Here is a 13,949-nt window from a genome sequence, read left to right as displayed (position 1 = left end):
TGACTGAGCCTTCCCTTCTTAGAATCTAAAAACCAGAAAACTTCACAGACAATCGTGTCCAGAGTCCCAGGGAGAGAGAAGTGGAGATGAAAATGTCCCCATCTACAGCTGATTTTCAGTTTCCCAGTTCAATGAATAACAAATTGAACTTTTCTCTTTTAATTCACTTTCAATTCAATGCAAAAAAGAGAGAGATAGCCTCCTTGACTAAAGGTTGATTTTAAGTAATTGTGAGAATTATTCTTTTTAAATGAAAATCATCTTAATCATTTGATACCTGCTAAGGAAAGAGAAGTATCCCTTTATTTCTTGAAAATACTCATCACTTCCCTCTTAGTTCCATGCACTTTTCTGTTAGGTCTTCTACAAAACTCTCAAAATCTTTATCAGTTACTTCCCAACCCCCAATCCTGCCCCTGGGTTTTTCTTATTTACTAGCTTGTGCCTTGGTTTTATAAGACAATGACTACTTCTGGGTAAATTCCAACTGTGGGCCATCTACTTGATAACCTCATCAATTTCCCACAGCTCCAATTGATGACATTGTTCAGATCTGTAATTCTCACCATCCCTCCTCTGCGTCTACAGTTCTATTTCCAGATGCCTACTGGATGTCATGAACTGAATGACCCTCCCATAACTCAAATTCAACATGTGATCAGAAGCTGAATGCATAGTCCCTCTCACCACTGGTCTTGTTTTTTTCTCATTTAAGAATGTAAATACTAGGGGCCCGGGGTGGCTCAGTGAGTTAAGCCTCTGCCTTCCACTCAGGTCATGATCTCAGGGTCCTGGGATTGAGCCCCGCATCGGGCTCTCTGCTCAGCAGGGAGCCTGCGTCTCCCTCTCTCTGCCTGCCTCTCTGCCTACTTGTGATCTCTCTCTCTCTCTCTCTGTGTCAAATAAATAAATAAAATCTTAAAAAAAAAAGAATATAAATACTCATGCAGTTACTAAACTAGATATCAAGTTACTCTCATTCCTGAATGCTCCTCTGCTTCAAGTCCCATATCTGATATGCCATCCAACTCTGCCAATTCTAGTTCTGAAATATCTTGGTAACCAATCTCTTCTTCTGCATTCCAGCTGCCACTGCTCAGGTCTTCAAGTGCCTCTAGTCTTAACTAGTCCCATGCCATGCCCCAATTTCTTCCCTCTTCCTAAAAGTCTCCTTTCCTTAACAACCTTGCATGACTCCCACTACCACAGTCTCTTCGTGGCCACAGATAACTGGGCAAAACCCCACCAGGGCCTATTTTTCCAGCCTCCTCTCTAGACTTCCCACTGGGAAGTGCTCTATTCACACTGTAGATATTACTCTACCTATCATCCACTTCTACGCCCCTGTTTGTACCAAGAGTATTTTTTACCCTTCTTCACCTGGCAAACCACTCATCCTTCATGGCCCAGAGAATAAACTTTTTTTCTTTTCCTCTCCCTCATCTTCCCTCCTCCTTTCACCTTCTGCCCTTCCCCCCCTGAACTGATCCTTCCCTCTCTCTGCAAATCTGTTCCTCTTCTCTATGTGCACTGTCTGTGATTACTAGCAGCCTCTGTTTCCAAGTGTCTCCAGACATCATTCCATGTCACATTTTTAGCCCCAGAGTCCTTAAGCTGTGGAGAAAAAAAAACCTCACTGGTCACTGGCCAGTCAATGTGTTGAAGACTTTTGGGCCAGGAGTCTACTCATGGTCTAACCAAGGCCCTGAGGACAGGGGCAGACTATAGTTTCCACTTTAGGGAAGGCAATTTCCATTCCCAGGCAAGACCCAGAACACATATCTGTTACTGTAACTCCTCTTATAGACTAAGTTCACCTGAAGAACAAGCATCTAGTTTTTTACTCTTTGATCATCTTTCTTTTCTAGCAAAGAACATGCCCTCCGTTATTTGCTTGGATATTCTTGGCTGAAATGACAAAACATTCAACATAAACCAGCTTATATATATTAAAAGTGACTCAGTAGCTCATGCGCCTGGAAGTCCAGAGGAAAGGCAGGCAGGCTTCAGGGTCAGTGGATCTACGGCCCACTAATGGCGGGAGGGGCCCAGATTTTTTCCTGTTCTCCATTCTTCTATTCACAACACTAATAGCAAGTCCTAGAACAGCTGTCAGGAGCAATTAGAGATAAATGTTTCCGGTTGATATCCATCAGGAAACTACTTACAACCCAGAACTCCACGCAGGAATCACTCCAATTAGATATGCCTATGGGAAGAGGAAATGGTACGAAGCTACAATGTCTAATATAGTAGCCACAAATCATACTTAGCTGTTTAAAGTAAAATTAAGTTAAATACAATTAAAAATTCAGTTTCTCGGTCACGGTAGCCCTATGTCAAACGCTCAACAACCACACGTGGCTGGTGGCTACGGTTTTGGACAATACAGATTAGAACATTTCTAATTCTTCAGAAAGTTCAGTTGGCATAAGGTAAGAAAGCATACCAAGCAACAGGTACAAGGCAACCAAGACTCAGCTTGGCAGCTGGCGTCAACTTCACCCCAAGTACAAGGATCTGGGGAAGGAACAGGTGAAAATCTAGGCACATATGGGAAAGGGAAAAGGGGAAATAGACATTGGGTGGGCTATAAACAATGCCTAACATATTCTTATAGAAAGAAATTCAATTGATCTGGTATGATTTGCTCTTTAAATAATATGATGCATATATAGAAATTGTCTGTTGTTACTGTAAATACAAGGTATTTTTCTTTTATGAACTCACTAACTTCCTGTGGGACACTGGACAAGCCAAGTAACTTCTCTGAGCCTCAGTTTCCTCGTCTGTAAAACAAAAGGAATGAACTAGATCAGTTGTTTCTAACCTTTTAATCACAACAGATTTTTTATAGCACATTTTAAAAAATTAATTTTTGCCCAGGATCTCACACTTGGAAGTATTTTTAGTAACTTAACTGCATTGAAAATTAATCTGCTATTCTGTTGCTGTTGTTATTTTAATCAAAAACATATAGCTGTTAATTAGAGCTTCTGATTAGTGAGAAAAGTCACTGTTACCGTAGTAGGCTTGTATCATTTCTAACAAAAGTGAAGTTGATCTCACAGTCTTACTGAAAGCAAATTTACTATTTTCATTTAGTGCTATGAAATATTTATGATTAATGTGAAGTGCTCCACCAAAAGACCCTAGGGGTAGACTATCACATGTCAAGAACAGCACATGATCTTTTAGGCCCCATGCAGGTCCAGAATTCTACAACTTCAATGACAATGTAACTATAAACAGATCCAACACTTGTTATTAGCATGGAATGGCCTGACCTGGAAAGTACCAGAGAAGGGGATTAGTGGATGCACTGGGAAGAGAGTGATTCCAAAGTAACAGAAATCTAGTGAACAAGGGATAAGAAATGAGGAGAAAATGACACCATCGCAAAAAGCTGTTGATCTTCCCTTTTCATGACCAGTAAGCCCAAGAAAAGTGGATTATTAAATAATCCAGGGAGCCAGGAATAAAGTTAGAAGTGGACAGCAAGCAAGAGAATGACAGGCACCATACTGAAAAGGGTGCTAGAGGAGCCATGGGGAAGGGGACTCCAGAGACCTTCAAGTCTTCACTCACCTCCACTGAGAAGGGCATGCTAGAGTCATGGAAACTCCTATTTTCATATAAAAGCATGAACAAAGTTTATTATAGATTACTCCCTTTTATTTAAATTTCTATTGCAATAATTTTGTGTTAAAAGGGCAAGAAAGCTGACAGGCTTTCCTATTCCAGGTGCTGTAAGGAAGGGATAGACTGGGGCAGAGTACAGATTATAAAATAAATTACTTGTAATGTTCTGAAACCCAAGCCCCCTAGGCCTGCTGAGGCGTCAAAGAGAAACCAGGCATGTAGGCAGGAGTGATTCCATGATACTAAATGCGAAGAGGAAGTAAAAAGGACATGCTGATGAAAGAACTAGGCAAGGGTGCCTGGGTGGCTCAGTTGGTTGGGCGACTGCCCTCAGCTCGGGTCATGATCCCAGAGTCCCCGGATCAAGTCCTGCATCGGGCTCCCAGCTCCATGGGGAGTCTGCTTTTCCCTCTGACCTTCTCTCCTTTCATGCTCTCTCTCACTCTCCCTCTCTCAAAAAATAAATAAAATCTTAAAAAAAAAAAAAAAAAAGAACTGGGCAAGCTCCAGTTATATTTCAATAAAGAACAGATGTGGGGCACCTGGGTGGCTCAGTGGGTTAAGCCACTGCCTTTGGCTCAGATCATGATCCCAGGTCCTGGGTTTGAGCCCCGCATCGGGCTTTCTGCTCAGCAGGGAGCCTGCTTCCTCCTCTCTCTCTGCCTGCCTCTCTGCCTACTTGTGATTTCTCTCTGTCAAATAAATAAATAAAATCTTTAAAAAAAAAAAAAAAGAACAGATGTAATTATTATTACTTGAAGATTTCCTATAATTCATCATGATTTTTTGTTTTTGTTAACCCTTCTAGTAACCATGCATTTCATAACAAAAAAATCCTTTCAAAAACCTCACATTCCTCAAATAGCTAAATAGAGAATTACCAGATGACCTAGCGATTCTACTCCTAGGTATATGTTCAAATGAATGAAACACAGGGTTGCAGATGCTTGTGCACCAATGTTCATTTCAGCATTAGTCACTATTCAATAGCCAAAAGGTGGAAACGATTCATGCGTCCACGGATGAACAAAATGTGGTACACACAATGTAATACTATTCGGTCACAAAAAGGAATGACATGCTGATACAAGCTACAACACAAGTGAACTGTGAAAACATGCTTAATGAAATAGGACAGACACAAAGGAAAAGTACTGTATGATTCCACTTTTATGAAGTATCTACAACAGACAAATTTATAAAGAAGAAGTAGATTAGTGGTTATCAGAGGCTGCAGTGGGTGAAATAAGGTCACAGCTCAACAGTTCTAGAGTTCTACTTAGGGTGATGAAAAGTTTTGGGATGGATAGTAGTAACAGTTGCACAAAATCATGAATGTAATTAATACAACTGAACTGTATACGTAAAACTGATTAAAATGACAAATTTTTATGCTATGTATTTTAACACACACACACACACACAATTTTTTTTTAAACCCACAAGAGCTTCTATTGATTACAGAGACTCTAGGTCAGGGGACAATTTGATAAATGATATTTATTGGCTTTCAAGAAGGGGAACCCAGGGTTAGAAGAGAATGGGAAGGTCCCTCTATGTGACAGTCCCTTTAAAAAGTCTTAGAGAGAAACTAACTGACGAATGAATGACCCTTTAAACTATATTTCCACCCCAAACTTCTCTCATGAACTTCAACTTGCATTCCAACTACGCATGGTCACCTCAGATTTAACATGTCTAAAAGAGAGTTATTAGAAATAAAGGATAAAAATAGAAATTACCTACAATAAATAAAAACACTAAAAAATAAATTTCTATTCAAAATCAAACAGGGCACCTGGGTGGCCCAGTTGGTTAAGCGTCTGCCTTCGGCTCAGGTTGTGACTCCAGGTCCTGGGATCAAGTCCCACATCGGGCTTCCTGCAACCCTTCTCCCTGCCCCTGATCTTCCTCTCTCTCTCAAATAAATAAATAAAATCTTTTTTAAAAAATTAGGGCACTAGCAATTTCAAAATGAGGGGAAAATTGAAAGAGGTTATAACAGATCCAGACAAACTTAAACAACTGAAAAGATTTTGTACAACTCTATTCCAATATATCAGAATATATGGTTTAAATATATGATTTTCCTGGAAAACATGAATTATCTAAATCAATGCAAGAAAAGGAAAAAAATTCCTACAGAAAACAATGGTCATTAGAGACGGAGGAAGGTACCGGCTAAAAAAACCCTAGCCCATGTTCCAAGTATGAGTTCTTTAAATGCTTCAATCATTGAGAAAATTTGATCATTCTCAATGATGTTTTAACTGGCCTAAGGCACTAAGAAAAAGGCTCCCCAATTCTTCCTACCAAGTTAATAGAACTTAATACCAAAACAACAAAAAGAGAACAATAAAAAGAAACCATACACCAATCTCACATTTCACACAAAGCCCCCCAAATTACAAATAAATTATTACCAAACAGAATTGAGTCACATGTGAAAACATGCTATATACCATGACCAAATGAGGGGCAGGGTCACATGAGGGATGCAAGATTTATTCAGTGTTTTATGTTACCATGTAAATAAGCCAAAGGGAAAAACAGTATCTTGAAAGAAGCTCAAAGGCACTTGAAAAAGAAAAAAGTCAACATCCATTTCCAATAGAAACTTTTAGTAAAAAAGAAAGAGGACAGTTGGTTAACTTGGTCTCAAGCCAACAACCAGCACTGTACTTAAGGGTTTATTACTGAAAGCATTTCCATTAAAGTCCAGAAGAGAGCAATCACCACTATTATGTAATATAGTTCTTAAAGCAATGGCCAGTGAAATGAGGCAATAAGTAAGCAGCACAAAATTAGGAAGGATGGTGCAAATTCAAAGGTGTAAAATCAAAACAAGCAACTAAAAGATTATTAGAAATAATAAAAGCACTCATTAAGGTTTCCAGTTTAAAAAAATACACTAAAACAACCCCAACAGGTTGTTTTTTTTTTTTTTAAGATTTTATTTATTTATTTGACAGACAGAGATCACAAGTAGGCAGAGAGGCAGGCAGAGAGAGAGGAGGAAGCAGGCTCCCTGCGGAGCAGAGAACCCGATGTGGGGCTTGATCCCAGGACCCTGGGATCATGATCTGAGCCGAAGGCAGAGGCTTTAACCCACTGAGCCACCCAGGCGCCCCAACAACAGGTTTTTTTAAATATATCAATAATTACTTGAAGGAAAATGATAGAAAAAAATTTCCTTTCAAATTAATATCAAAAACCACAAAATACTCAAGTTTTTTTCTAGTAAGAAATGTGCAAGATAATGATACATACAAACTATTAGGCATATTAAAAGGATCTAAGATTTTATAATTCACATGTGAATAGGTTGGATAAATTAAGATGTACATAGACCAGGCTACTGTCAAAACAGCAAAACAGAGCACAAACCGTCCCCCCAAAACACCCCACAGCTGATAAAGGGATTGAGGTGATAGATTTTAGCCTGCATTATTATAATTAGCACCCCACAGGACCAAAAAAGGGGGGACAAAAACAATCCAATAACCACTTAAAGCAAGGAACTAACTGTTGAATTTCCTAACAGTAAAAAATAATTAAAACACACTAAAATCCTGTTCAGCAACTATCAGTTCCAACAGTTTAAACCAGTGGCTCTCCACGCGTGGTTTGAGACCCTGTTGGAGGGACCATAAGATTAAGACTCTTCTCAAAATAATTCTAAGATGTTATTTGTTGTTTTCACTCTTACTCTCTCATGGGTGTAAAGTAGGGATTAGCAAATTAAGCTGGCCAGTAAGCCAAATCCCCCATGTCCATTCGTATTATGCCTCTGTGTGTGGCCCACAACACTGAAAATATTTACTGTATGGTCCTCTACAGAATACCTTTGCTGACCCCTGCTCTACTGACTAATTGAATGCGTGCTTATATATTCTTGTGTTTTCTAGAATTTTCTAAGATATTAGATTTAAAATATAAACAAGTACATTTTAGAGGTTAATTCCACTTTTTTCTCAGTATTCCAACTGTGATTGTATCTACTATAATTTCATTAACACTGAATAAATCCTTTTGAAATCTGAAATTTTCCTTAAATGTACACAGAAACACAACTAGAAATAAGTATACTTATTTTGCAGTAATACTTTCAAGTTTTCTCAGTTTTAATTTTAAAAGAAATGTTCATAGATATAACCCACATGCACAAAAGCACTTTGGAGTCTTCAATAATCTTTTAAAAGATTTTATTTATTTATTTGAGAGAGCACACACACGGGGGAGGCAGAAGGAGAGGGTAAGCAGACTCCCCACTGAGCAGGGAGCCTGAGGAGAGGCTGAATCCCAGGACATCAAGATCATGACCAAACCTAAATCAGATGCTTAATCGACTGAGCCACCCAGGTAAATTAACCTGAGTAAATTTACTTTAAAGTGGGAACCAGGGGCACTGGATGGCTCAGTCATTAAGTGTCTGTCTTCAGCTCAGGTCATGATCCCAGGTCCTGGGATGGGGTTCCCGGCTCAGTGGGAAGCCTGCTTCTCCCTCTCCCACTTCCGCTACTTGTGTTCCCTCTCACGCTGTTGTCTCTGTCAAATAAATAAATAAAATCTTTAAAAAAATAAAATAAAAAGGAAAAAAGTGGGAACCAAATTTTATAGATCATGGTGGGAAAAATTACCTTTATTTTATAAAAATAAAAACATGTTACAAATTTGGGGTCATCGATGGGACAATATACTATATAGAACAAAGATTACTAGAACAACAGGATTTTTACATAATTTTATTACTTTTTTAAATTTTTACATAATTTTAAAAAAATTATATGCTGTAGTCTCAATCTGTTTGACATTTATAGTACATTCATCAGAACAATAATTTTTGCAAAGATATTTAAAGGTTTCATTAATTTTTCCAAGGATCTTTCTTAATCTACTCTTATTCAAATAACGTAAAATCTAAGATTTCCTTTACTGACACTTTGAGCAATTACTGGTATTTGTAATAGAAAATAAAATTGTAATTCTTTGAATAAAATTAATTACTAGGAAAAACACCCAACTGAAAACAGATCTAACTATGTTAGTTTTTAACAATAAGTAGTAAAGACTTCATACTCTAGAATACCTTGGAGCCAAAGCCTGGGGCAGATCAATGCCAGCTCTTCAACCACACACACACACAGCTGTAGAACATGACAATTCTTCCCTTTCAGTAATACATGGGTATTTTTTGCCCATTTTTTTTAAGATTTTTTTTAATGGTATTTTTTTAAAATTTCTTTTCAGCATAACAGTATCCATTGTTTATGCACCACACCCAGTGCTCCATGCAATACGTGCCCTCCCTAAAACCCACCTCCTTGTCCCCCAACCTCCCACCCCCTGCCCCTTCAAGACCCTCAGGTTGTTTTTCAGAGTCCATAGTCTCTCATGGTTCACCTCCCCTTCCAATTTCCCTCAACTCGCTTCTCCTCTCCATCTCCCCTTGTCCTCCATGCTATTTGTTATGCTCCACAAATAAGTGAAACCATATGATAATTGACTCTCTGTGCTTGACTTATTTCACTCAGCATAATCTCTTCCAGTCCCATCCACGTTGCTACAAAAGTTGGGTATTCATCCTTTCTGATAGAGGCATAATACTCCATAGTGTATATGGACCACATCTGCCTTAATCCATTTGCCCGTTGAAGGGCATCTTGGTTCTTTCCACAGTTTGGCGACTGTGGCCATTGCTGCTATAAACATTGGGGTACAGATGGCCCTTCTTTTCACTACATCTGTATCTTTGGGGTAAGTACCCAGTAGTGGAATTGCAGGGTCATAGGAAAGCTCTATTTTTAATTTCTTGAGGAATCTCCATATTGTTCTCCAAAGTGACTGCACCAACTTGCTTTCCCACCAACAGTGTAAGAGGGCTCCCCTTTCTCCACATCCTCTCCAACACATGTTGTTTCCTGTCTTACTAATTTTGGCCATTCTAACTGGTGTGAGGTGGTATCTCGGTGTGGCTTTAATTTGAATCTCCCTGATGACTAGTGATGATGAACATTTTTTCATGTGTCTGATAGCCATTTGTATGTCTTCATTGGAGAAGTGTCTGTTCATATCTTCTGCCCATTTTTTGATATGATTATCTGTTTTGTATGTGTTGAGTTTGAGGAGTTCTTTATAGATCCTGGATAACAACCTTTTGTCTGTACTGTCATTTGCAAATATCTTCTCCCATTCCATGGGTTGCCTCTTTGTTTTGCTGACTGATTTTTAAAGTCTACTAAGAAGTTGAAAGAGTGATATTACAAATACCTGTTAAGTCACTAAGTGTTAACATTTTACTATATCTGCTTTCACCCCCATGGGATGCACACATGTGCACACACACAGTTTTCTTTTGCTTTTCTAACCCATATAAGAGTAAGTTAAAGACATCAAGATACTTCACCCCAAGCACTTTGGTTAGTAATTCCCTAAGAACAAGGATATTCTCTTATATATCTTCAATACCATTATTATACATAAGAAAATTAACAGTAATTCCAAAATGTCATCTAATATATAGTCTAAATTTAACTTTCCCCAATTGTTGGGCACCTGGGTGAAGCAGTCAGTAAAGCACCCAACTCTTGATTTCAGCTCAGGTCATGACCATCCAGCTCCATGGTCAGTAAATTTTCCTACTGTCCTTCCTTCCACTGTGCACTCTCTTGCTCTCCCAAAATAAATAAATAACTCTTTTTTTGAGGCTACCCTTAAATTTTTAGGATGGTTCAACATCAGAAATAGATTTAGAGAGAAACCAGATAATAATCTCAATCAAAAAAGAATACGCATTGTAAGCTTAAGCAAAAGGCAAAACTGTAGCATTAACAAAAGATTACATGGGAGAATACCTATTTGAACTAAGAATAGGGAAAAACTTAAAAACCCATAAAGTACATAACTAATTTTTATCCCATTAAAACTAAGGACTTTTGTTCAATAAAAGACACCGCAGACAATGATAATGTGAAAATGACTAACTGCCAGAATGGGAGAAGAGATTTATAATTCCAAATATGGAAATGGGATTATTATAGAGAATAGATAAGAAATTCCTGCAAACCAACAAGAGAACAGTAACCCTGATAGAACAATGGGCAAAAGCTATGAAAAGGCAATTTACAGAACTTAAACTAGAATACAAAAATGAGAAAGCTAGATTATTCTAGCTGTTGGCAAGAATGAGAAGATGTAAGAAGCCTCGGGCTTCCTAGTGGAAGCTGGACTGACGTCATTATTCTGGCTTGGGTCAAAGCCTCGGTCAATAAAGAACTGTTCCTCTGCCTTACTTTGTCCTTTGTGCATGTATTTCTTTGGGGGATTTCACAGGGAGAAATGACCAGTCTAGCACAGGCTCTGGGCCTTAGACACTGTAGGTCCTGACCAAATACCTCTACCTGAATCACACCTGATGTGACTGCATTGGCCACTCAGTCTAAAAGGACACGGAAATCAAAATTCCACTGCCCCCTACTCACAAAGGTCTGGACATGGCTTTACCTTTTCCTTTTTTGAGGGACCAAATTTATTTTTATTTTTCTGAAAATATCGGGAACTATGAAAAACAAGCCAGTAGCTGTAAAGCACCATGTTCTGTTGGAACCTGAATTCATTCGTTGATATGTTTTCAGGTCTCCCAACTTTACAGACGTTGACATTTGAGCATGTTGTTTTATAAATGATGGGATTCCGGGGTGGGAAGTGAGTTGGCTTTACCTTTTTTTAAATGACAATTCAAAACATTTTCCAAAAACTGTGGTTGATAGGAAATTCCTATGTATTTAATGTTTAATATAATTTCTGAAGCAAACATAACTCTCTTCTTGTTGTACTAATCACCATTTAGGGAAGATTTGATTTCAGTATCTGGAAACAGAAGAAATTGAGCTCTAAGAAACAATGGTCAGGAGAAAGGGTTCTTGGGATTTAGGTAGCCTAGAAGTATCACAAGAGAAAAATCATATGGGTCTGCTTTTCTTAGCCAAAGGGAAATGCAGTCACTTTTCATCCAAGGGAAGAGAACATAAACACGGACACTGAGCAGGACCATCATGGAAGGAGATAACCTTAAGTGAGGGAAAAAGTCTCATCCTCATCCTGGAGCTGACCTGGGCAGGCCTCAGAAGAAGCAGTTAGATTTCACACAGATTCTTCCTTCAGAGAAGAGCCGGAGGCAGCCAGGAGACAGAAGGGAGAAGTGAAAGGGTCCCGGACTCCATTGTCATCAGGGTCCTAGTGGAAGCTTATCTCCAGACCCAAAAACTGAATAAGATCTCTGGGAGACCTAGCTAGGACAGAGAACAGGAAATGTACATCACAACCTCAGGAGGTCATGATCCCCAAGATTCAGAGGCCAAAAATGCTCCTAAAGTTCCTGATGATGAAAGAGGAGAGCCACATTCAGCACCATGTCACCATCATGATTTTCATCCTCTAGCGTTTGTTAACCAGGCAACCAATAACCAAATTTTCCGATACCAAAAAAACTGATTTGGGCCGTCCCCAATCTCTACCCAGATGGCAGGTTTCTGTGTTGACAACAACACTGCTGCCTGGACTATGGCAAAAGCTCGGCCTCAGGAACCTGCGGGGCTGGGCCTGAGAAAGGGACCTGGGTCTTGGGCCCACTCTCTCCCAGGGGCTGAGGATGGTGCAGATCCAGGCTGTCTTCCTAGAAGAAACTACTGGCTAGGCCTCAGGTGCCCAGAGAAACTTTTCTCTTAATGTAACAACAGGTAGTGGTTGCAGACCCTGGGGTTACCTCACTTACCAGAGAAACATAGTTATGGGATAAAGAGGAATGTTTCCTGGGCAAAGAGGGATACATAATGTGTACAGATGCAAAAAGTAAGGTTTGCTTTAGGTAAAACATGATACTGAAACAAAAATAAATAAAAACACTCATTGGAACACCAGTGTGAAATCCTACTGGAACACCACTAGGATTAATAACTATTTGCAAATACGACACAAAGCAAAGAACCTTTCTAGAAGTCTTAGGAAAAGTTTATGATGTTCTTAAGGTTATGGTTTGTTTCAATAACAAATTTCAAAACCTTAAATGGTGCAAAAAGTACCAACATCCTAACTGTAACCAGATTTTATATCATCCAGAGAAGAGAAGTGGGTTGAAATATCCTAAAAGCACCATAATTTTTAAAAGAACAAATTGCCATTTTCCTAAATATCAAGAGGGCAAGAAATGAGAAACAGCCATGTGGTTTCACAAACTCTCCATTTAGAGGCTAGCAGGAAAGAGAAATTTGTACCGCAAACTGAGGAAAGGACTAAGGCTGTTCCCTCAGTCAGGCCTAGTAAGGAAGGAATATAAACAACAGTAAAATAGGAAGACCATAAAAAGAGTAAGAAAAAAACATGCATACAGTGGACATGCAAGGGACTCAATGATATTCACTTGTAAGAAGAAGGAGGGGAATTACAACAGAGAACAAACCAAGAGAGGTCTGGCATCAAAATTTCCCAAAGAGCAAAGAGCAAAGCAGATTATCAGTATCCACTCCAGTATCAATTCTGTCATCCCTCCCATCCATCAATATTTCCTTGCCCTTGTATTGGTACCAACCACTAACAAGAAATCAGGGAATCTAATCCCTTCGGTTTGGGAGCCCAGGGGAACAGAGGTTCCTGAGGTCCATTAAGTCCGAACACCAGAGCTAGGTTTCCATGAAGCAGTTTTGGGCCAAATACTGAGTAAGTTTTAAAGTGCTCCTTTGCCTGGTTTTGTTCTGTGAGATCTCCCTCCCTTTGTCCTGCACGATCTTGTTGCCAGAGGATCTGGCTACATAGGGTCCTGGTTCTTTCCCTCTCTTCTCACAGAGAAAACATCATTCACAATAGTGACGCCATGATAATATAAACGCACTCTCAGAAGAGGGTCACATATCCCACTGCTTTTAAAGGAAGAAAGAGAAAACATGAGAGGAATGAAATTTCAAGGAATAACATCCAACTGATATTGGCCCAGCCTGGAACAGTGAAATCACTAGTTAAGCAGGCCACAAAACAAAAGGAACCTGAGTGCCTCAGGTCAGCGTACCTGGAGGGCCACTGACGAAGCAGTAGTCTCTTCATTCAAAAAGAATTTCACAGTTGGAAATTCCTTCTGAATGAGGAGTACTTGGCACCAAAAAGTGACCCATGTTTTCAGAAGATGCTCACCACCCCAGGTCACTACCTTATCAGCAGTGAAGAAATAGAGGGATCCGTATGCAGTCACTTGCTCTAAATCACCTCTAGCTTACTTCAGGATGTCAGTGAGGCATGCCCACCTGTCCCTATCACAG

General features: G+C 39.3%; 1 protein-coding gene across 3 annotated transcripts in view; it reads right to left on the bottom strand.

Annotated features, from left to right (window-relative positions):
* DIS3L2 (DIS3 like 3'-5' exoribonuclease 2) overlaps window positions 1-13,949 on the bottom strand; it is a 355,877-nt gene that overhangs the window by 209,788 nt on the left and 132,140 nt on the right. The gene's annotated exons all lie outside the window — the stretch shown is intronic.

The sequence above is a fragment of the Lutra lutra genome, chromosome 3 (assembly GCF_902655055.1).
Source record: "Lutra lutra chromosome 3, mLutLut1.2, whole genome shotgun sequence".
NCBI lineage: Eukaryota > Metazoa > Chordata > Mammalia > Carnivora > Mustelidae > Lutra > Lutra lutra.
The sequence above is the reverse complement of the archived record's forward strand: the minus strand, read 5'-3'. Positions and strand labels throughout refer to the sequence as shown.